Here is a 22,665-nt window from a genome sequence, read left to right as displayed (position 1 = left end):
CAAATATTAAAAGCAATCCTTTAGACAGAAGGAAAATGATGACAGCTGGAGATCTGGAGCTATCTAGAGGAATGAAGAGCCCTTGAACTGGCAATGAAATCATGACTTAAATTTCTTTAAAAGAAAATTGCCTATTTAAACAGAAGTAGTGATAGTGTGGTGTGAGGTTTGTAATACATGTAAAAGTGCAATGAATGACACACATAGCTCAAAAGCCAGGCAGGGAAAGATGAAACTATAGTATTATAAGTTTCTTTTTAAAAATTGAATTATAATTGACATACAATATCATATTAGTTTCAGGGGTACAACATGGTGTGATGATTTTATACATTACAAAATGATCACCTTTACCCTCTGTCACCATACAAAGTTATTACAATATTATTGACCATGTTCCCTATGTTGTACTTTTCATCCTCATGACCTACTTATTTTAAACTGGAAGTTGTACCTCTTAATCCCCTTCATTGTTTTACCCACCCCAAACCCCTCCCTGTGACAACCACTAGTCTGTTCTCCATATCTCTGAGTCTGTTTCTGTTTCTTTCTCTCTTTTTTAGATTCCACATACAAGTGAAATCATGTGGTATTTGTCTTTCTCTGACCGACTTATTTCACTTAGCCTAATATCCTTTAGGTCTACTCATGTTGCTGAGTGGACCTAGAGGATGGCAAGATTATATTCATTTCTATGGCTGAATAGTATTCTATTGTATACTTATCTCCCACATCTTCTTTATCCATTCATCTGTCCATGGACGCTTGCTTCCATATCTTGGCTATTATAAATAGTGTTGCAGTGAACATAGGGATGCATAAGCCTTTTCAAATTAGTGTTTTTATTTTCTTCAAATAAATACTCAGAAGTGAAATGGCTAGCTCAGGTGACAGTTCTATTTTTAAGTAAGGTTTTTACATGTGGAACTAGATATCATTTGTGGAGAAATTTTCAGCACAAAATGCCTATTTAAAAAGGCAGAAAAGTGTTGGGGTGCCTGGATGTCTCAGTTGGTTAAGTGTCTGACTCTTGATTTCTGCCCAGGTCATGATCTCAGGGTTGTGGGATCTAACCCTGCATCGGGCTCCATGCTGGGTGTGGAGCCTGCTTGAGATTCTCTCTCTCCCTCTACTCCCCTCTCTCTAAAATAAATAAATAAATGAACAAATAGGCAGAAAAGTGGAAAATCCATGTAACTCAGCCTCCACTGTAACTAGAAAAAAAAAAACAGATGACACCCGAAGGAAGCAGAAGATAAGAAATAATAAAGATCAAAGCAGAGAGCGAGGAAATAGGAAATACAATAGAGAAATCAATGACACCAAAAGCTGATGCTTTGAGGAGAGCAGTAAAATTGATAAATCTCTGGTCGGTATGATCAAGAATAAAAGAGAAGACAGAAATATCAATTATCAGGCCTTATGTAACATCACAGCACTACACAACAAATATTAAAAGGATAATTATGCTAAGTGAAATAAGTCAATCGGAGAAAGACAATTATCATATGGTTTCACTCATATGTGGAAAATAAGAAATGGTGCAGAGGATCATAGGAAAAGGGAGGGAAACTGAACGGGAAGGAATCAGAGAGGGAGATAAACCATGAAAGACTCTTGACTCTGGGAAACAAATTGAGAATTGCGGAAGGGGAGGTGGTTGGGGGGATGGGGTAACTGGTGATGGACATTAAGGAGAGCAAGTGATGTAATGAGCATTGGGTGTTTTACGCAACTGACGAATCATTGAACACTACATCTGAAACTAACGATGTACTATATGTTGGCTAATTGAATTTAAATTAAAAAATAAGGGGCGCCTGGGTGGCGCAGTTGTTAAGTGTCTGCCCTCGGCTCAGGGCGTGATCCCGGAGTCCTGGGATCGAGCCCCACATCAGGCTCCTCCGCTAAGAGCCTGCTTCTTCCTCTCCCACTCCCCCTGCTTGTATTCCCTCTCTCGCTGGCTGTCTCTCTTTCTCTGTCAAATAAATAAATAAAATCTTTAAAAAAATAAAAAAAAAATAAAAGGAGAATGACAGAATATTAGGAATAAAATTATGCTAAAAGCATGGACACTTACATGAACTGGATAATTTCTTTGAAAGACACAAATTACCAATCTCACTCAGGAAGAAATAGATGACTTGAATAGCCTCCTATCTATTAAAGAAATTGAATTTGTAGTTGAAAATCTTCCCAGAAAGAAAACTCTGGGCCCAAATAACTTCCCTGGAAAATTCTACCAAACACTTAAGGAAGAAATAATATAATTTCTGCCAGACTTTTCAAGAAAATTGAAGAGGAATAAACACTTCCTGACTCATGAGTTCTCCCCAAATTTTTGAGGTTAGCATTACCTGGATATCAAAACCAGATAAGACACTACAAGAAAAAATAACTATAGACCAATATTCCTTATGAAGAAAGACGTTAAAATTCTAAACAAAATACTAGTAAATCCATTCCAACAATATATAAAAACGCTAATACATCATGGCCAAGAAGGCTTTATTCCAGGAATGCCAAGTTGACTTAGCAACGGGAAGTTGAGAAATGTAACTTATCATATTAATAAAACCAAAAAAGAAAAACCTGTAATGATCTCAACAGATGCAGAAAAAGCATTTGACAAAATCCAACTTCTATTCCTGATAAAAATTCTCCGAAAGTAAGGAATAGAAGTGCACTTCCTCAAGCAGATAAAGGGCATCTGTGAAAGACCTACAGCTAACATCATAGACTGGAGGCTTTCCCCTAAGATTAAGAACAAGGCAAGAATGTCCACTTTCCTCACTTCTATTCAGCGCGGTACTAAAGGATCTAGCTGGCATAAAAAATCAAGAAAAGAAATAAAAGTCATTCAGATTGGAAGAGAAGAAGTAAAACTGTCTCTATGTGCAGAGAACACGGTGGTTTACATAGAAAATTCTAGGAAATCAATAAAAAGCTACTAGAACTAATAAGTGAGTTTTGTGGATCACAACATCAATATGCAAAAATTGGTCATATTTCTATATACTAACAATGAATAGTCAGGCATTGAAATTTAAAAGCCATACCCTTTACAATCAATAATATCATTTCAATATTATTGACATCATTTTCGTATCAGTAATATGAAAAACCTCGGGATAAATTGGAAAGATGTACGAGATCAGCGTGTGAGGTGGAAGCGATGGGGGCACTGTTCTGCCCTTGAGCCCACCCTGTGCCTGCACTGTTCTTGTCTGTGGTCTCTGCTCCCCGCCCTGCCTGGCTTGGGTTTCTCTCTCTGCAGATACGATTTCAGAGTCTTTCCCAATCGCTGCTGTTTACTGGGGCCTCCAGGTACCTACTTCACTACTTCCACATAGAGAGCAGGGAAAGTGGAGAAAGTGCTTGATACTTCCTAAGCATTGTATTTTATTCTTGACTTCCTCTCCTTTTCCTGGGACAGCATAGGGGAAAAACTCTCTTCCTAGGGCTTTTCTCTGCATTCCAAATCTTATGCACTTATGCTCGTCATGCTCTTAGGAAAGCCTGGACTCTGGGTACCACCTATGGCTCTTCTCCTTGGGTGCCTTCTCTGAGAATGTTTCTCTGTGTCATTATTTTGACGTCCAGATTGCGAAATCGCCAAGTTACTTGACAAGCACATAGTTAATATGTCAATGCAGTAGGGCAAAGCATTGTGAATGATTTTTTTTCTTAAGAGAATAACAAAAAGGAATGACAAAAATGTAGTGTGGTCAGATTTTACAATGCTAACATAATTGTATTTTAAATATTTGGTTTCTCTGTCTCTCTTTTTTTAAATTGGAAAGTAATAAATATCTTGTTGTTGATTTTATGACCTTGTGACTGGGGACGATAGTGTTGCCTCTGCAAGGTATCATTGTGGGTGCAACAAAAGTTTGGGGTGACACTTACCATAAAAAAACTTCTCTGCACTCTCCTCCTTATCTGGTCGGTTGACGACTTCTGACGTTCAGGGTTGTACATGAGTATTTTGGGACAGGGGATGGAGAGAGATCCGCCCCTTCCCCATACATCGTTCCCATCCTTGAAGATCTTACATCTATTTTTAGTAGAAAAATAAAAATATAGACATGAAACAGTTACGGACAGAGCATTATATTGATGAATGTAAAGTAATTACCAAAAAATGAGCACAAATAGAGAGAAAACATGTGCTCTGTTATGATTTAGCTGAGCAATGAAAGATAGACTGAATGATGACATAGCTGATTGGAAGGAAAGAAGAAGGTGTGAAGAAGATTCTTGCTTAGGTATAGATTTAAAATGAGCAGATTATTTATTTTGGATGAAAACTAGCTTGCCAGAGAAGGACTCCTAGTCCAGAGGCCTTGAATTGTCTAGACTCTACAGTAGCAATGTCCAATAGAACATTCTGCAGTGATAGAAATGTTCTGTGGCTGTGCTGTCCAATATGGTAGCCGCTACTGACATGTGGCTGTTGAGCTCCTGAAGTAAAGCTAGTGCAACTGAGGCTCTGAATTCTTAATTTCATTTAATTTTTTTAAAGATTTTATTTATTTATTTGACAGAGATAGAGACAGCCAGCGAGAGAGGGAACACAAGCAGGGGGAGTGGGAGAGGAAGAAGCAGGCTCCCAGCGGAAGAGCCTGACGTGGGGCTCGATCCCATAACGCCGGGATCACGCCCTGAGCTAAAGGCAGATGCTTAACGACTGAGCCACCCAGGCGCCCCAATTTTATTTAATTTTAAATAATTTAAATAGTTTCATGTTTCTAGAGGTCCCGTGTATCGGGTAGCACAGATCTAGAAGAATACAAGAGGGAGTCCTTGGGCCCACCTCCTGAGGGCTGCACATAAGTTACACTCAGGGGACCTTCTGTGTCTCCTGTCCAAAGTCTGGTCTAGTCTGGATCCTAAATCTTTTATGCCATTTTTTTTGGAGAAACGATATTATAGGCTTCTACTGTTGTCACTCTCAGGAGGACTCGGACGCCCAGCAGCACTGGCCTCCTATGAGAACAATACCAGCTAAGGTCTAGACTGTAAGCTGAGCTCATGAGGTCTAACTATCCCAGAGTAGGAACAGCTCAGCACCCACCACCCGGGCTCCTAATTCAGTTATTTTCTTATGAGGATGCAAGAGACAAAGAAGGAATCAGTGGTATTATGGCCTCTTCTCTCAACCTTTGGACTCAAGACAGGGAATTTTCCCAGCTCCCATCCTCTCTCAGGGCAGTCATGGGTAATAGTAATTCCTGTTCACCTGCTGCTGAATTGTCACCAAATTGTTTATTGTGAGGAAAAACAAAAGAATGGAACAGGTGTTAACCTAATCTTTGGACATTAAGAAAATGATTCAACAAATATGGCACTCTTGAGTCTCGCCAGATTTTTCTTTTGCTTCTATTGCCAAAAGTAGTGGCCTGCTCTTTACTTTTCCAAGTACCCTTGTCTGTAGAGGCTTACTTCTCCTAGGTCGCTTTATTTCTTGCAAAACCACTGAATAACAACACTAGAAACTAAAGCATTCTTGCAGTTAGCACCTGCTGAGAAGTACAAGGGTATAGCTACTTCTTTTACTCAAAATAGCATAATCAAAGCTAAACCTGTTTGACTATCCCATAACTCTCATTTTCCCTTTATTTGCTGGTGAGATAGTCATAATCACAATCTTCAGGAAGTCTGTAACTGGGCAGTGGTCAGAGGTGAAGCTGGAGGAAGGAAGCTAGGTGTCATTTTAATTCAAAGAGACCTTGCATGCTCGGCTGACTCTGTATGGTACAGGACAGGCCAACAACATGACACATTCCTGAGTAGGGTCATTGCTTTGTTTACCTATTATTGTGTCACAAACTCAGTGACTTAAAACAACGTATTGTTTTGTTTTTCATGGTTCTGGGGTTGATGGGACTCAGCTGGATGGGTCTCCTTTGGGGACTCTCCTGCGGATGTGGTCAGATAGCGCCTGACCAGGGTTGGCTGGCTTCATATCCAACATGGTGCTCTCCCATGGTGGGAGTTGGTTCTGGCTGTCAGCTGGGGCTGTGGACTGGAGTGCCTCCATGTGACCTCCATGTGGTTTAGAATTTCTAAAAGTATGGCAGTCTCAGGATAGTAACACCTCTTACCTGACAGCTTTGGGCACCAAGAGTGAGTGTTTCGAAAATTCTAAGAAGAAGCTGAAAGGTTTTTAATGATATGGCCTCTGAAGTCCCAAAGAGTCAATTCCACCTCATTCTATTGGTTGAAATTGGTTGAGTAAGGCAGTGAGACCATCCCAGATTCAAGGGGAGGGAAATTAGATTTCACTTCTTGATTGGAGAAGCAAAGAATTTGCGGCCATCTTTAATCTACTACAGTGATCCTATGAAAAGGGAACCATTTAGAGAAAACAAATGTGACAGTGATGTTTGGAAAGGATTGAAGAATTGAAAGGCTGCAACATGAATCTGGATTTTGGAAGGTGCTTGTGGAAAAGAGAAAGTGACAAAACATAGAGACAAGTTAACAGAAACTTGCAGAGAACGAAAGATGGTGGGATGGTGCAGAAATACCAGGGAAAGCGTTTCAGGCAGGCAGTACTTCCGTTATGTTTAAAGATGAGTTTAAGGAAGGCAGTGCTTTTGTTATGTGTCTTGCATATGACTGAGGACAAAGGCATCAACAAGCCGTTCTCCGATGATGTGGAAAGCTGGTCCCGGCTGCCTTTTGGATGGTGATGGGTGGTTTGGTTATTGGTGTTTTGACTTTCATGTGTTGAACTAGTGATCGAATCAAGATCCGGCGTAGAACGAGGCCACCCGTCTGGTTCCGTTAGGGGCAGCTGTTCTTAGAAGCTGCTGAGTCTATACATCTCTGGAACTTGCTGTGCTGTTTCTGTGTTGTTAGCATGGAAAAAAAACCAGGTGCAAGAATCCCCTTGCACTCAGTTGCTTTCACTGAGCAAGATTAAAGCTGCAATTAGGACAAGAAGTTGGCAGGGCTGCGGGCCTCGTCCATCTTTTCGTCCTCCTCTTATAAAGGAAGTTAAGAAATAGTTTATCCCCCGAGGCAATTTTACGATATTCTCCACTTTCTCCTCCGCTCCCATCTCGAGTTCACATGCAGCTTTCTGACTGGTAAAGGTCTTGCAAAATCAGAGGAATTTGAATGGGAAGACGATCAGAGAAACCCACGTATAAACTGCTTAGAGAAAGGGACGGTATTGAGCCAATTAAAACTGAGAAGTGGCAGTGGTGGGAGGTACTAAGAGACACAGATTGAAAAAGTGGTTATTTGGAGGTCAGGAGGTGGAAAATGTGTGAAAGGAACGCAAAACGAGGCTGTGGAAGGAAGTCCATGTAGGACAGCGGTTTTTAAATCTCTCTCAGGGAACACTGTGGTTCTGTGAGCAGTTACTGGCAGTTCTAGAAATAACAAAAAATAGGCGTAGCAAGAATCACAGAGGCCCTGTGTGCAAAGATGTAATTTTATTTTCCACAACGGAAGGCAACTTAGCCCATGGAGCCTCATTTCCATTTCTAGCGCCAGAAGAGAGAAATCTTGCCAATTCAGAAGTGCTTAGTCTCCACTGGTTCGAGACACGGTCTCCTCTATTCAGAATCCTTCCCTTTCCCAACCCCTTTTGTCCTTCTGGACAGTAACTGGGGTTCTTTGGGGGTGGTGGAGGTGGAGGGCATGGACTGCTCACAGCTTGTCCTGGTGTCTGGGGAGGGTTTCTGTCCATAGACCATTCCCTGGACTTAACGACCCCAGCTGGGATCACGCTTGCCCCGGCGTCGCCAGCTGCAAGGACTGCCCTCAGTGTTGGCCTTCTTACCCCTTAGCAGCCCCTTTGGAGGAACTGGGGACTTGGGACACTCTGGGAGTGTTGCGTCACCGTTTGTGAAACAGCCCGTCCTCAGGCCCCAGGCAGCTCTACTGTCACAGCTGCCCCTTGGCAGGGACCACTCTGGACACCGGGCTTCGCTATGATGGTCCTAACGGACGATGACACCACTGATGGTGTCCAGGGCTTTGTTTCTTGTGCATTATTAGATACTTCTCTCAAAGAAAGTCCTGTGATTTGAACAGCTTGACAGGAGGGGCACACACTGAAAATCCTCAGGGGAGATCGTCTCTCTCTTTCTTCTTAAAGTAGAATCCACGATGGTCCAGCATGGAGTCCAGCTCGGGGCTTGAACTCATGACCCTGAGAGCAAGACCTGAGCTGAGATCAAGAGTCGGACACTTAACCGACTGAGCCACCCAGGTGCCCCCAAATCCTCAGGGGAAATAGTCTCTCGAGAAAGGTGATCTGGGGGTGGCAGACAGCCAAGTCTTCCAAATGCTAGGGGTCTCAGAGATGGGAGGGCAGTGAGGGGGACACACTCCAGACTCTGGATGTTATTTCCGTTTCTTATAAGTTTTTGTCAAATACATCGGGCATCACCTTCATGAAGGGATATGTCTCACACTGAAGTACACACTTGCATTCAGAGCATTTGCGTGGTGCTGAGACCGGAGTAGACAGGGGTGACAATCTCAGGACAGGTGGACCTAGGGAATGAAACAAAGGGAACAGGGAGTCAGGGAAAGCAGTCAGCACGGCTGAGTGAGGGAGGAGGTGAATTCAAGGTGCCAGATAGCACAGTGGTTAGAGGTGAGAAGGAGAGGTCTTCAAAACCCATCCTCATACTAGAGGGGTTTTGAGCGTCTTATCTGAGTCTAGGGGCCCATGTGTCTCGCAGGATGGTTGGGGTAGGGGTGGGTGGGAAGCATCAGAATATAAAGAAAAAAACAAGGAAAAGTATAATTTTAATTTCTATGTGATTGTGCAGACCAATTTTACTTTCTACTTGTAAACTGTTAAAAAACCTTCACTATATAATGGTGAGATATGTTTATATTCGCCAAAAATGCTAGTTCTGCAGCATTGAGCCTGGCCCGCTTGTTTTAGCTTTCATTAACCGCTACTGGGACTTCTGGTGCAGGATTCACAGTAAGGCCATCACGGTGGGGCCCTGGGCCTAGAGGAACCGTTATCCCCAACCCTGGCTGTGTGTTGGAATCACCTGGGAGTTTTAATAACACTGACATTTGGGCCTCAGCCCCAGAGATTTTCGTGGGATTCATCTGGGTGTTAGTGGTCCAGATCTCTGTCCTGGTGATCCTAAGCTTTCAAGAACCACACTCTAAAAAGGAATACTAAAGAGATGGGGACATCTGATGAATTCTCACAATACCATGTTACTGGCCCCAGAGTTGAGCCTGCTCCTTGGAGAAAGAAGGAACCAGATACAAGCGCTGAAACCAGATAAAATTAAAAAAAAAAAAAAAGAGAGAGAGAGAGAGATAAAGAGAAATTGTCACCACACTAGGCCACACGGCAGCATTAGAACTGATGAGTTATTGCTGCTGGTTTCTTTATCTGGGCCAGTGGACGCCGGGGTTATCTCAATTCTTGGTTTTCTGACAGAGATATCAAGGGATAGGTTAGGGAAACGAGCACTCGCCCAGCCTGGAAGGGATATAGGAAGGGAGTGTGTGAGTTCTGTTAGGAAGGAAGCCATCATTGTCTACTCGGTGTCTGCTCAGAGGAAGACGGCTCATTAGGTCCTCAAACCAAGTCTGAGTCCAGTCACTTGCTAGGGGCACAGAGTGGAAAGGGAAGAGCTGCTTCCAAGCCCTTGGCTGTTGGGCTTAGAGCCCAAGCCAGCCACTGCTGGTACCTCAGCCTCCTTCCCTCCACACACCAAGGTCCACACAGGACCCTGGCCATTCACTGCTTTTCTCTGAGTACCGGTTCTCATGTGCAAAAGGAGTGGACGGGAGTAAGTGGGTTTGAAGCTGAAAAGAATACCTGGTCTGGCCAAGAAGTCTGGTATCAAGACTGTCCCACCTGTAAGCTCCTTTTTCATCTGGGCACTAACAATAACAAACAGCAGGTGACTCCTGTGTTAACCAACCCCGTGCCTGGCGCTGGTTTACAGTATTAATTTATGTCATCTCCCCATGAGAGGGGTGCTGCTATGATCCCTTTCACAGAAGAAGAAACAGAGGTACCGAGAAGTTAGTGAGTCCTGCAAGTTCGCAAAGTCAGTGGGAAAGAGCCGGGGCCAGGCCTCCAGTGGCTGATCCACACTGTCTTGTCTCCTTGGCTGGCGAAGTGTGGGACCTGAAAGCCCAGTGGCGGGTGGCGAGCTCGGTTCGCCCAGCTCATGCCCAGGGGCCCCGCAGTTGGGCGGTAGCCAGGTTGCGATGTCCAGGTGAGTCGTCCCAAGTCACTTCGGGTGGGACCACCGTCGCTGCCCCTCCGTCGTGCGGGGACCCCGGGTCCGCGGGGCCGCGTGGCTCAGGGCAACCCGGCTCCTCGGCTCCTCCGGGTAGGGCGCGGGGCACCCGGCCAGCTCGCTCCCTCCCGGGCCCAGCCCGCCCCGGCGTCTCCGCCCGCCCCCGTCCGTCCCCGCCCGCGGCGCCGGAGCCCCAGTCCGAGCCGCCGCGCTGCAGGAGCCGCGCCCCGCAGTTCCCGGGCGCGAGGGAGGCGCGGCTCCTGCTCGTGCCCGCGCCCGGACCCCGGAGCCGACCAGCAGCGCGCGGCGGCGGAGGCGGCGGCGGCGGCGGCGGCCGGGAGAGGCGGGAGCGCGGTCGGCCGGCGCCCCCCGGGAGCCCGGGCATGTGATCGCCGCGCACCCGCGCCCCGGAGCCCCTCGCCCCGCTCCCGGGGCGCTCGCCCCGCCGCGCTGGGCCCGGGGCCGTCGGGGCTCGCCCAGGTAGGAGGAAGCCGCAGCGTGCGGGGCTGGCTGGCGGGGCGGCGGGGGGGGGGTACCCGCAGTGGCTTTGACACCTTCTCCCCCCTCCCCCCCGCGCCGACCGCGCAGAAAGCGTCCTTCCTCCGTCACCCTTGCTTGTCAGTTTGTTGTGAAAGAAGGTGATGGCGGTGAAATCTGTGGGTTTTTGCTGTTGTTGTTGTTCCTGCGTGAAGCCGGAATAATGGTGGTTCAGATCCCTTTGCGGGGGAACTTGTGATGGTCCTGGAGGGTTGTTCCAGGGTGTGTGTGCGTGTGCGTGTGTGTTTGTGTGCGTGTGTAAGTAAATTGCTTCCAGGCCTTTGAATCCGGTCAAGTTCAACTGCTTTGGGAGTGTCCCTCTCAGGGGTTTAGGTTCAGAGGGTCAGTCTGGTCAACAAGACTAGGGACGAACGGTCTACGCAGTGGAGGAGGGTAACTTGTGCCGTCCCCCCGGCCCCCAGGGAAAGGCTGATGCTGAGTGTAGCTACAAACAGACATGCAGAAGACCCTCATTCACAACAGGCAGGGCCAGTGCTTCACAGTTTATGCGGCCCTTTACGTTTCTCTTTTATCCCCCCAGCAGTCTTGTGAGAGATGCCCCTATTATCACTTTCCTTTCCCAGCAGAGCAAAGCAGAGGCTTAGACAGGGTGACTAACTTGGGGGACTGGCAGCCAGAAGGAGAGTGAGCCCTCTGCACTCCAAACCAATGCCTTCTGCTTTCTGGCATGATGGCTCCCGTGGTCAGTGCCTACCAGGGCTTTCCCCTGGGTGCTACTGCGGGTGGTGACTCCTGCCAGGGGCAGCTGTCCCCAGTGATTCCCGCTGGCAGGAGACGCTCATCAGATGGGGGTGTTCTGGGGTTTTAGCTCCACAGTCTAGGAGCCGAGTAATGGACGTCTCCGCAGCTGATGCCATGGAGAAAAGGGGAGCCGAGATCCATCCATCATTGGAAGGTGCTGGCTGGGTTAGCCTGGCTTGGTACAAGCTTCTGGAAGGTGAATGTATCAAATGGAACTCCATGACTAGTGGTAAACTGAGGGGAGCTGGGCGGGGGTGCAGCGTGGGGGAGGGGAGTGCTGGGGAAGTTTGCTGGCCCTTTCCCCACCCAGTTTACTGTGCAGCTGTGGGCATCTTTTTCTCTCTTGACTGCTTTTAATTTCTGATTTAATATTCTATTTAATATTCTGTATTCACATCCTGTATTATGTTTTGTGCTAAACAAAACGTGGGGCCTTTGGGATGGGATTTGATGAGTGAAGAGACGTGGAACCCCTTATTTATTTTCAGTCTTACCTGGCGAGCTGCCACCGTACTGCGTGTGGGGCAGCCCTTGCACCTGTCCACCCTTGGGTAGCCTCCATGTGCTTCCAGAAAGGATGTTTGACCTGAATTCTCACATGACCTTCGCATGGCTGAGCTAAACCCTCCTTTTTTAATAGGCTGTACTCAGCCTTGCGTGGCATAATGTGGCAAGCCTTTCTTTATGGCTTTTTTTTTTTTTAAATAGCATCTTTTGAGTAATTCTTTTACTGTTGGTGAAACACTGTTTAAGATCAGATCCACTTATTTATTTAACAAATGTTTATTGAATATCTACTATTCCAGTTATTAATCCAGGTAGAGGATAGAGCAGTGAATAGGATAGATTCAAATCCCTGCCCTCTAAAAATATGAATCCTCTTGGTGAAGTCTCAGGGCAGTCTCTCTGCATAAGAAGGTTCTTTGAACTTTGCCTCTTTGGATAGGGTGTGAGCACCCTGTCTGCCCACAGGCAAGACACCATTCAGTGTCTCCAGTGGAGAGGCAGGAAGGTCACGGACACAGATACAGCTCCACGGTTCCTAAGGATTGGCAGTGAGATACACCCTAGGGCTCGGCTGTGCCCTGGGGTCAGGGAAGATGGAAAGCGTGTGTTTGGGATGCATCGGTGGGAGATGGGCATCCACCTGGAAGCAGGTAGAGATGTTGTCAGCAGAGCATCTTACTAATCAAAGTGGCAAACCTGGACGATTGCAGTGAAACTACCCTAGCACAAGGGCTAGGCAAGTACAGAGCTTCTGCTACATGAGGGACCCAGTGTGAACTTGCCAGTTCACGGACAGCCGGCATCAGGAGGCACTGGGACCCACTGGCCGTGGTCCAGCCCATGATGTTCCCTATCGGCCGCTGTGCACAGGAACTGGGTTTGTGTTTTCCTTTCTTTGAGGTTTCGAGGTCATCAGGCCGGCTTGCGGGATCTGTGCTGTCAGCAGCTTTGTTCCTCGCTCCCTCCACCCTTGCCCTCGCCTGCTGTGACCCCAGGAAATGTGCGGCAGTCTCCGGGCCATGCTTGGCACTTGGGAGCGTGGGGAGGAGCCCTGGCCGCAGAGTGATCCCGCCAGATGTTGAAAGGGGTTGGGGTTTCCAAAGGTCCCTGGTCACCTGCATACTTTGAACTCTGCGCTGTCTCCTCTTCTCATACACGGGGCAGAGTGGCAGAGCCTTTTTTTTTTTTTTTCCATTCCTACCTGTTCCAGAAAGGATTTATAAGATGCCATAAATTAAAAATCAGATGAAAGAAAACCAAGCGTAGAGATGAAGTGGTGCCTGCAATGAGTCTAGAAATGTGGCAAACGTAAACCTTCATGAACTATATATTTGCAGAGTCGCCAAGTGGGGCTGCAGACACAGAGGTAAGCTGGTGCCCCAGCCTTGCCTGCACCTTAGCATTGCCTGAGGTGCTCGGATGAGAAATGGCAGGACTTGACCACAGAGCAAACAAACCAGCGTCTCTGGGGGTGCGCCCAGACACTGGTATTTTTAAAGCCCCCGGGCGGTTCTAATGTGTAGCCAGTGTTGATGACACTGATGTACTTTCTTGGTGGCAGTAGGAGAGGGGAAACCTGCTGGGGCACAGCCGTCTGTGTCTTCAAGATGTAAAGGAAGTGCTCAGGAGAAGTAAAAGAATTCCTGGGATGGAGAAAAGTGGGACATTTCCCCTGCAGGTCCCCATTTAGGAGGTGCCAATTTTAGGCTGTCTCTTGAAATGGTTCCCCATTGCCAGTGCAGTTGGGTAACCAAGTTTCAGCTGGACTTAGGGTGCTAGTAGGAGATGGGGGAGGTGGCCTGTGCACCCCGAGTTCTGCATGTGTGGCCTCCCAAACCAGAGAATGTAGGGACCCCAGCAGTTATAGCCCATGACTCCTGACCCTGAGTTCCATCAGGAGTTACATGCTGTCACTTCAGCCAGTGCTTCTCAGCTCATTCAGAACCCCCTACCCCCTTTAATGCAAATATTTGCAATTCGGAAACGATATACTAAAACTTACCTGCAACGGAATTTCCAACTAATCAGTATAATAGCTAGATGTAAAGAATCACTGTGTGGACGGATGCTTGGGCAGAGCCATACTAGACCCCAGTGAAGCCACTAAATGTGTTACAGAGACTGGACTACAGGGTCGCAGGGGATGGCTCCAAGTGTGGTCCGGGGCAGAGGCATCCTGGTGGGGATCCAAGTACCCCTGAATGATGAGTGACTTTTGCTCAAGGTCTAAGGTCTAAGCGGTAGTCAAAACCAGTCCTCTCTGTTTTCACAATAATCGCATTCCTGGAAAATCCAGTAGGTCTGAAAAGTGTGCCAACAATATATATTCTGTGTAAGTTCAGGGTAGAGTTAGGCGCTAGGCTCCCCAAATGATAAATGACATGCGCAGCTTGGAGGTCCTGCAGGACAAGAGACGGTCTTTACTTTGCAGAACTGCCCTGTGTTGTTCTGGAAGTGACTCCAGCACTCACTGCTTCATTGTGATCACCCCAACTGTCCCCTTCTCCATACTTTCATAGCAGCCATACCAGCTCCTTTGAGAACCAGGGGTTTCCCCTCATCACTTGGTAGTAAGTGATTAAAGCCCTAATACCACTGTGCGCCCCGACCTCGCACGGCGCGGGTGGTGGGGAAGCCAGCCAAACGGGGTGCACTTGCGTTGACTCTTACGGGGCATATTGGTGGTGATAGAAATCAGAACGGTGGGGCCGTGTGCTGTGAAGGGTGGCTAGTAAGGGACACAAAGGAACTTTAGGGGAGAATAGAAATGGTCTATATCTTGATGGGGTATTCCTGGGTATAAGGTCATCACAGTTAATGGAACTATACACAGGTATACTGTATTCCTGGGGTATACAGTTGTCACAGTTAGTGGAATTATGCACTTGACACTTACTGTGTGTTTTACTGTACGCATATCATATCTTGGTAAAAAAAAAGCCAGAGGAGTGAGGACAAATACAAATTTGTATAGAGGGTGTCTAGTCCCCTGTGACTACCTGGAACTCTCACTTTGAGAAACAGAGCTGTTCTTGCCGGACTGGCGGGCAGTGCTTGGGGACAAGCCCTGGGAGGCAGGACTCAGTATGGAGCCTTTGGCAAGGAGCCGTGCCAGAGGGCTGACAGGGTCAGGCAGATCATTTGAGAGGGGACGAGGGATGGGAGAGCAGAGCCTTTCCCACCGCCAGGTCTGGTTGCTTGTGGTCCAGGAGCCCTAGCAGGTTCGTTGTGGAGAAAGGGACACTGTTACAATTCAATCCAACCATCAAGAGGAGGCTTGGGTCTGGCCCGTTCCTGTCTGTAGCCCTCTGGTGATGGTAATCCCGTCCCTCTGTGCCTTACTTTCCCCTTTGCTGTGAAAACCCACGTGAAGCCACCAGTCTGGTCGCTCTGTGCCTTGTAATAGCTGAACAGCTTAGACTGCCTAGCGACACTCGAAACCTCTGTGGCTATTTTTATCTCCATAGCTCTGTGCATGATAGCCTCTGATGATTAAAAAACTTTCCTTGCCTCATTTGTGCGAGTCAATAAGCCAGATGAATCTGCTGTGAGCCAGGCTTTTGGATCGCCTGATAGGAAGATCGCCAAAATGTCAGTGTTTCTCAGACCTTCTGAGATGATGAGTGTTTCTGTGTCCGCCGTCATGGGAGTGGTTTTGTTTGCTCATAGTTCTGTATAACCTTTTCTCTGGAGGAAAATCAGGGACAGCCATGCGGGACGAACGCACGGTGGGGTTTTAGGATGTGGGGGGCTATGTGTAGCTCATCTCTGCAGAAGGGAAACAGTCGTAACATACCGTGGTGACCCCCAGACTCCTTGGGGACATCCTTGTTCTCCTTCCCTGTCTTGAGTGTGGAAGCATCTTGGGGGCCTCCTCAGTGTTAGGGCGAGATTGCTCTGTCTGGCCCCATGGGAGTGACGTTGCGTGGCCCTCATAGTTCCATTTCCCACGACTGGGACCGGGAAGAGATGATTGTTGTCTGTGTACGGCACTGCCTCCCAGATTTTCCCACCAAAGGACTCCTCTTGAGAAATGAAAAGTAAATGCTCAATCTAGCAGTCCAAAGTGGCTCACCTTAAGGGCTCTTTCTTGGATGACTCATGTTTTACCTCTGGGAGATTTTTCTTTCCATTTCATGTGTTTCCTCTAATATAAAAATGACTCTGCCCAGAAAATCCTTGAGTCAAATCAGTACCCCAGGAAGTTCGACTCCGAGTTCCCTGGCTGTCTACAGCTTCTCCTTGGGGATTTGCAGATTCTAGATTGAGAAACAGGGACTTGTGTAAGTCCAGAATGCTAAAGAATGTTCCACAGTCACGTGGTTCTGTGGCTTTATGAGTAAATTCCTTTATGCCTTGTCTTGAAAACTGACATTTTTGGTCTAAATACTGGAGACTGATTCCGTTTGAGTCCTTATAACACGTGAAGATCATAATTACAGGCTTGATTTTGAGACCGTGCCCGTCCCCCATAGGTGTTCATAATGGTTCTCAGCAGAACATGGAGGTTGTGCGAATTCATGAGCTGAAGAGCCTGCTTTAGTCTTCGCTTCTTTCAGGGACTATCCACAGTCCCTTCTCAGTTGTCGTCAATTAGTCGGAGCCTGATTCTCTGAATATTTCTCTGTTGTGTCAGATATTCATATATACGCATGGTGACTAGTGTGTGGGATGAGAAGTCGTATTGAACGATGCTCTGTATTTGCGAGGCCCTCAGTGTGAAGAGTGAGCCGGTATGAGGTGGAAAGTACCAGTAGGATTTCCGTTTCAATTTCAGATGCGGGGCCCTTCAGGTCCCTGGAAGGAAGAGGAGGAGGAGGCTTCTGCCGCCGTCTTCTCTCTCTTCTTGGGTTTCTACAGACGTGTGGCTGCTGCAGAACTTTCCCTCGAGCCAGGCGAGAGAGCTCCCATCCAGGCCCTGTACCTGGGAAGGTTCCGCGATGCTTCTCAGCAAGGCTCGTGCCTCAACAGGGCCAGGAGTCTGTGGGGCTAATAGGATGTGCCTCGTCGGAGCCTGTGCCCACCAGCATGGCCATAATCTGGGTACCCGGGACCCCAACAGGCTGGGCAGAGCATGCACACGGGTCTCTTGCTTAGGTCATCCCCCCGCGGACTCCACGGCCGCTGTGCCTCCCTGGTCTGCTGAGTGGCCCGGGCTGGACGGGCTGGATGTGTGATTGGGATGTCTACCTGTATGCACGCTCAGGGCCCCTCGTGATATGTGACCGAGCTGGGGGGCCATCGAGGCAGTGCAGCTCGGAGGGTGACGTGGGCAGAGGGAGCACGAGGCACGCCGGGGGCTGCTCCGTGCAGATGCTGCATGGGACAGCGCAGCGTGCCCTCGGACCCTGCTCCCAGAGCCACGTGCCTGCCACCCCCTTCCCAGAAGTGGACCCACGCACCGCATGGGCCTTCCTGAGGTCTGGGGCGTGTCTGATGCGTGCCACCTCTCTCCTGGGCCTGGCTTCTGGCCTGGAAGGCAAGACACACAATGTGGGGGAATTCCTCAGGAATAAGAAGGAAATGCCTCAAGGTTGTGGGAAATTCTTCCAGAAGAAGAAGGCGTTAATAGGTGCACCATGGCCACAACGTGGGAATCACACCCCCTTCCCTCTGCACCGGGGCCCTGGGCCCTGTGGAAGCCTCTTGGGTTCTGGTGACTGGCCCTCTGCCCCCAGCTGTCACTTTTCCTGTGTCTGCACAGGGAGCGGGGCTTCTGTTGGGGGCCTGTGCATTCGTGGTCCATCTCTGCTTCTGTAGTTGAGCTCCTGGTGAAGCTGGCCGTGCTGGGTCTAGTAGGACATTGCTGTATGCCTCACGGTCACATTTCCACGTTCTCTCTAATAAACAAGAGGCTTCGCATGTATCCGCCGTGTGCCACAGAGCCATGGTGTGTACCGGTTTCCAAATACGTCATCATCACCGAAAAGCAAGGGGAACTGTACTTGGGAAGTGCACGATGGCTCGCTTTTTCATGTGATTGTCATAGAAAGCTCTGCTCCCTGTTCCCACCCCGGTGCCCTGCAGTGAACGGGCCAGGTTGCTAGGGGTGGCGGGGCAACCAGCCAAGGCCACAGTCAGGCCGGCCCCCTTCCTCCGTCGGGCGTCAGTACCTCAGTACACCCCTGGGCTGCTGCACCCCAGCTGGAATCGGTTATGGAGGGGATGGTAGGCACGGCGGGAAATTTCATATGTAATCCAGACATCGCTGCACCTAAGAGTAGGAAAGGAGCCGTGTGTTAATTTATTGAGAACATTAATCCTTCCCCCTTCCTTCATCCTTTGATTTTATGTGGAAAATTCATTGGAACAATAACACAGTGGAATAAATTTATGACATTTTTTTATTGTCATTACTTTCTAAAAATATTTTGAATTTTACTTGTAAACCAGCTTCAAAAATCACAGCCGGTTTTGCTCAGTCGCCTCTGGACAAGGGAGGTTGACTTAGCCAGTATCCCTTCTGGCGGGAATCGCGCTCAATGTCTGGTCCTGCTCCTTCTGCTCTCCCTCGGCGTCCTCCCTGGCTTCCTGGCCATGCAGCCTTTGTGAAACCCCTGAAGTAGTAATCTTCCTTTTCCAGTGTGGCTTCCAGCCCCATTACGGTTCCCCTCGCATTTCTCTTTTCTGACTCACACTCAGTACCCATATTCTATCCCTTCTCCCCCTTGATTCGAGGCCAGGTTTTTGTCCCTGTGTGGTTTGATGTGAGATGTCCGGTAGATGAGTCCCTCCCTCCCTCCCTCCCTCCCTCCCTCCCTCCCTCCCTCCCTCCCTCCCTTCCTGAGCTCTTACCACAATGCAAGATGAGTAGGATGGGGCCCTCTTCACAGGAGTATGGGAGAGAGAGACGATCTTCTCTGTACCTTTCTGTCCTGGCCCAGGTAGGGGAGGCCAGCCACCAGGGGAGCCCTGGGTCCCAGAGCCAGAGGTCTGAGGCACCAGGGACTCTGGGCCCAGGAGAACCTATGTGACTTGATGCTCCTGGCTGTGGAGGAAGATGGTGTCTACATGGGGCCCCTGGGAGAGGCCTCAGATCAGAATCGGCTCAGAGCTGGTAGGATGTCACGGAAGAAGTGGGCTGACTGGAAAGGGTAGAACCAAGTGCCAGGCCTGGGAAGCACCGTGGAGGCGCCGCGGAGGCAGAAGGGCAGCGTGCTTGCAGATGGGCAAGGAGAAGAAACCGTGAACCAAGTAGCAAAGGATGGGAAGAGGAGACAGGGTTATAAAAGTTCTTTTAAAAACTTTCTGGGGCAAAGAGGAAGAGGGAAAGTGAAGTGGTTTGGGGGACTTGGGAAGTCAACTCTGCAAAAGGTTTCCTGGACTTTCCAAATAAATTCATTCCTCTTGCCCATCCTTGTCCCCCTCCCCACCCTATTCATTTCTCTGACATTCTCCATACCAGTACCCCCAAACTGCGCTCATTTCTGGGCCGCACTGACAGAGCTGGGGAGAACACTGTGATTCTGGCAGGGGACAGGAAGAACAGGGAGTCTTTGATTTTGTGTTACGATTCATGAGGATAAGCCTCTGTGCCACTGACCCCTTAATGTCATACTGTGTACCTTCCCATAAACCTAACATGAATGATCAGGGGCTCGTTAGTCCATTTAATCTAAGCAGAGTGTTTGGTGTTGCATTAGTCAGGCTATTTTATGGATTGGACATTAGAAGGCCTGATGCTTCAGCCTTACCAGCATTGCAAAGGCCTAAGGAAATGATTCAGACATGAAACAAATACCAGACTCCGAAATATCAAAAGTAAACTGTAAAACCAGGGAATGGATGGTGGACTGTCTATAGGACATCACCAGTAGGGCACATCCCAGCTCAACTTTTTGGAAGTTCTTCCAGGTTCTGTGATTTGGAATGCAGGTGTAGTGATATGCTTGATAGAAGGAAGCCTGAGGACTCACGGTGTGCCTGTTCTTATAAAGGGCCTGTTCATTTCTCCCCCAGCATCTGGTTCTTTCTCTGAGCTCTGTTCTCCAAGCGCATAAAGTGGCGAGATGCCCATAGGTGGTTCCACCTTTCTGCCTCGCTGGGTCCAGCAAAGTGCCAGGTTACGTGCGTTTGTTCCAGAAGAGATGGTGGTTGTCAGCCTCTTGGTATTCCTCACCCCCCGCGACTCGACTTTCTGAAACTATTGTCTCAGAGGACAGTGGGGCACAGTGCTCTTTAAACGGGTGACTCACTTTTGTCAGCTTGTGTTGGTTGTTTTTGGACACTTCTTGAGGTGTGTGCAGCGGTCGGTAACTTGAAGCTTCCTCATTCCAGCTCGTACTGGCGTGTATGCTTCCTTCCCCAGGTAGACTCGCCCCTCAAAGATGCTGATTCCATCCTGAGAAGCAGGACCACTTCACGCAAGAAAGGGCCATCTCCAAGGTTACAAGGCTGCTTCCCCCCCGGCGGGCCCACCGGCCTTTTCTCACAGACGGCAGGAGTCTCCAACCTCAGCTTCAGGTGATCCTGGCATACTTCTCACTGCGTACAGAACATTCTCTTTGTCCGTACACTTTCCTTTGGGACAGCTGCATGGTTTTATCTGATTTCTGAAGGGGTCTGTGGCCACACCAAGGGCCACTGCTCACCCACTTTCCCAGGGTCACTTACCAATCACTACGGGTATGACCTGTATGCCGATGGCTCCCAATACACTGTGTGCTGTTCAGTTCCAGCACATTCCAGCCCTGTGTCCATGTCACTCAGCTTTCAGCTGACACTCGGATTCTCTATTTCTGCTGGAGGCAACACTGCTAACTAGCTGGCCCCAGCAGACCCAGGCCCAGCGGTACCGTGAGTGACACTTTGGGCATCTCCTCGGGCTGTCTGTGGGTTCTGGAACCTGTCCCTCTTACCTGGCCCGGCCCTCGCTGGTCCCCATCTGAGTGAATCGGGCTGCTGCACCCTAGACCCCCTTTGTCACCCCTCCTCTTGCTGGCCTCAGAGCGAGTCTCGGATACACCCTCTCTCTGTCTGTCCCTCACTGCTGGCTGGCTCATGGCCACATCCTCTCTCATCTGGGCCCCCTTTCACAGCCATCCGCTCTCCCTGCTTACCCTCGTGTCTCCAGTTTATATTCCACACAGGCGGCAAGATTTCTATGAAATCTGACTGTCTACCACGCTGCGGCTTAACCCCTTCAAGTGGTTCTCTTTGTTGCCACCGGCAAGTTGCAGTCCCCACTCCGCAGCCGGGCTCTGTGTTCTGGGCCCTGGCAGTCTCCTCAGCTCTGCTTCTTGGCTTCCCACGTTGGGTTATGCTCCAGACCTGCATGGGACTGGTCTCCTCTAGGTGCCCCCCACCACCTCATGACGTTCCGGTGACCCTTCATCCAGGAGCCCTGTCCAGGCTGAGTTAGGGCCCTGGGTGTTCCTCTCCCCACAGACACCCCTGCATCGGCGGAGAGCTCTGCGGACCCGCCCGCTTTCCCCACTGGCTGGTGAGCTGCTTGAGCCAGACCCTGGGTCATTACTCCTGCTTGTTCCCAGGGCCACGTGTCGTTGCAGGCGTGTCGTAGATAGCCAGTATCTGATTGTTGAATTCAGCAGTGAATGAATAAAGAGATGAATGGATAGCTGGAAACATTTCACCAAAGCTTGTACTTATCATCAGCATGGGGGTGATTATAATAGCTAACATTTGAAGATGACCATGTGCCAGACGGTTCTACACCCCTCACACGTGACAAATCATTTCACCCTCGGTAGCTGTCAACAAAAAATACTGCTCGTATCATCCCCATCTTGTCGAATGGGGAACTGAAGCACGGAGGCTGAGCTTTGATCCTGTGCGCCCTTGACAGGGTGTGTGGGACACATCTGTGATCACATGGGGCTTATGCCTAAATTGTGGCCATCTTGAAGCACAGCTTCTTGTTTAATTATTTTATTTCATTTTTTTTTGGGGGGGTCTCTGGCACTAGCACTCTGCCTGGCTTATAGCAGAACACGGATGCTGTTGAGAGACTTCCTCACTTGGCCCCCCTTTCAGCTATTGGCAGTGCAAGTCTAGTCAGGTTGGCCATCATCTTTGGGATTTCTATGTTGTTTGGGGGATCTAGTGGGGTTTGTGTTGATTTTTGTCAGGAGCATGGTTAGTTTAGTCTCGGGTGTATCTTCACCTCCCTCGCTTCCACTGTCCTTCCTTGGACACATGACCCTGACCCCATCTCATGGCCTGGAGCTGATCCCCTTGCCCTAAGGTTCTGGGGACTGATATGGATTCAGAAGGTCCCCTGTTGAGAGGAAGGAGCCATCCTCTCCCCTGCTTTTTTTCAAAGCATTTCTGGGGCAGGCGAAGCAAAACCTGGACCCAGGGGCTTGTCTTCCATGTTCTATAGTCTGTCAGAGTGGGAATGGCTCAGTGATCATCTGACTCCATGCCCACTGGTACGTATGAGGGAACTGAGGCCCTGGGAGGCGTTGTGTCCAATATCACACTGCCCTGCGGTGGCAGGCCATTAGCCCTGGACTTGTAACGAATCAGCATTTCCCTGTAATTAATTCAGAATTATATATTGAGCTATAATCTCAAGTATAAAACTCGCCCTGGCACCTTCCATTTCTTCTCCCATGCTTAGTAATCACACAAGTCAGGTCTTGTAATT

General features: G+C 48.7%; 1 protein-coding gene across 13 annotated transcripts in view; it reads left to right on the top strand.

Moving 5' to 3' along the window:
* Positions 1-22,665, top strand: part of IL1R1 (interleukin 1 receptor type 1) — a 71,541-nt gene that overhangs the window by 27,635 nt on the left and 21,241 nt on the right. For 7 of the 13 annotated variants that reach the window (XM_026488343.4, XM_026488366.4, XM_026488338.4 and 4 more), the window contains one exon: positions 20,365-20,519. The gene's annotated coding sequence lies outside the window, so the exon portion shown is untranslated. Of the gene's footprint in view, positions 1-10,586; positions 10,731-20,364; positions 20,520-22,665 lie in introns of those variants that run through there. The other 6 variants (XM_057308971.1, XM_026488349.4, XM_057308974.1 and 3 more) reach the window with 3 other exon arrangements.

Source organism: Ursus arctos, unplaced genomic scaffold (genome assembly GCF_023065955.2).
Source record: "Ursus arctos isolate Adak ecotype North America unplaced genomic scaffold, UrsArc2.0 scaffold_8, whole genome shotgun sequence".
Classification (NCBI taxonomy): Eukaryota; Metazoa; Chordata; class Mammalia; order Carnivora; family Ursidae; genus Ursus; species Ursus arctos.
Note: the sequence above shows the minus strand (reverse complement) of the source record. Positions and strands in the feature narration are given on the sequence as shown.